The following is a 1,938-nucleotide window of genomic DNA, read 5'->3' as shown; positions in this document are numbered from 1 at the left end:
GATGCTGAGTGATGTTGAGCATTTTTTCATATGACTGTTGGCCATTTGTATATCTTCCTTAGAGAAATGCCTGCTTAGCTCTTTTGCCCATTTTTTAATTGGGTTGCTTGTTTTTTTCTTGTAAAGTTGTTTGAGTTCCTTATATATTCTGGACTGGAATAACAAAAGACCACGAATAGCCAAAGCAACGCTGAGAAAACAAGTTAAAAGAGAAAGAAAAGCATCACTAAGCAAGACCATCAGAATATCACAAAGAAGGCATGGCTTTCCCAGGTGGTGATCATTTGTTGCTCTTTTGAAATTAATAGCCAAACAGTTTGGGTACTGTCTCTTCCCTATGTTCACAATACAAGGATAGATACTGTAGTGAAGTGTCATGAAGAGAGCTACTAGATAGTCCAAGACACTAGTGGAAGGGGTGATAAGTTCTAATGAGTCATATGAGAAATGAGCATCATTTTTTCTTGACCTCAACCTCCTCAATCCTCCATATTCTCCCAAATCCTAATTATCATTTTCTCATCTTTTCATTTCTATTGCCACAATCCTGGACCATATCTTTATTCCAACAATCCCTTTATCTTCAGTTTCTCCTCATTGTAACTCACTGCTAACATAGTTGCCCAAGAAATTCGACTAAAGTATAGCCCATATTAGGACATTCTTATACTTAGAAATACTCAATAGTTCCCCATCACTAATTAAACAAAGTCTGCATTTCTTCGTCAAACCTTTCCTGATTTTATCTTTGATTGTCTATTCCATCTCCCATAGGATGCTACTTCTAGTTCACTCAAACTGAAATACCCATACATTTTATTCTATAAAAAATAGAAGCAAGCTCAAAATCTACTTTCACCGAAGCCTCCTTTAACGTGATTACTATTATCTCAGCACTCCGATAGCATCCTATTTGTATAACTCTAACAGCACTTAGCACATTCTGATTTGAATTAGAGTTATTCATTTACTTAACGGTATGCTTTAAACATAACCGGTGATCAATAAATATTTATTGGATTAATAAATGGGTGAATGTACTCCAAAAGGCCACTAGCTATGCCTACCTTTAGAGTAGGTCTGTATAGGAGACAAGCCATTTCTCCAATTGGGAAGTTTCCTCCAATGGGTCACTGAGCAATGGCAGGCTATTTTCCCAGGACCCAACATCAAACTTAAATATTATTAATTTGTAGTAATACTTAATATATAACAGAAATTTAACATTAGGTCGATAAAAACTATAAAAGATGAGTCACATTTGAAGATAGAGGTATCACCCATATATATATATATATTTTTTTACCTATTGATGGAGGATTAGTATATGTAAAATCAGTATTATGAGGAATTACAAGCTGAAGCAGGTCTCTTATTACAAACTATACAAAGTATTCACATTTTTAGTTTGTTTTTCCCCCCATTTATTATGCATAAATATCCCTAGAGCTGACTGCATTACAGATATAGAGCTCTCAGTTATTTTTTCCATTTCTGGAATCTTTAACTTTGAAAATCTACAAATGAACTGTAGGAGGGCCATTTTTCAAGCAGGAAGCTGTAATTTTTATTTTTACTTTTAAGCTGTATCATTAACAAATGTTTTTTTCTTTTGCAACTAATAGTCCCTGTGGGATGTATTCCAATGGGGAGAAAAAGATATCTGCGAAAAAAAAAAAAAAAGGAGAAGAAAAGAAAATCCATAAACTTGTTTTTAGTACTCAATGCATTTTCTTCCTAAAATTACATATTATCAGACAGTGTTAGCAAATGACTCTGTAGATCTAAACATGGTTCACCAATAGAGATCACGTAACTTTTATGTTTTTGTAACTAGTACATACTCTCATGTGGAGAATAAAAGATGTGTTCCCCTTCAGAGCAAAGGTATGTATTCTCCTTCAGAGCAAAGTTATTTTAATATAATACATTTATGAT

Source organism: Galeopterus variegatus, unplaced genomic scaffold, assembly GCF_000696425.1.
Source record: "Galeopterus variegatus unplaced genomic scaffold, G_variegatus-3.0.2 Scaffold34, whole genome shotgun sequence".
NCBI classification, from domain to species: Eukaryota; Metazoa; Chordata; class Mammalia; order Dermoptera; family Cynocephalidae; genus Galeopterus; species Galeopterus variegatus.
The sequence above is the reverse complement of the archived record's forward strand: the minus strand, read 5'-3'. Positions refer to the sequence as shown.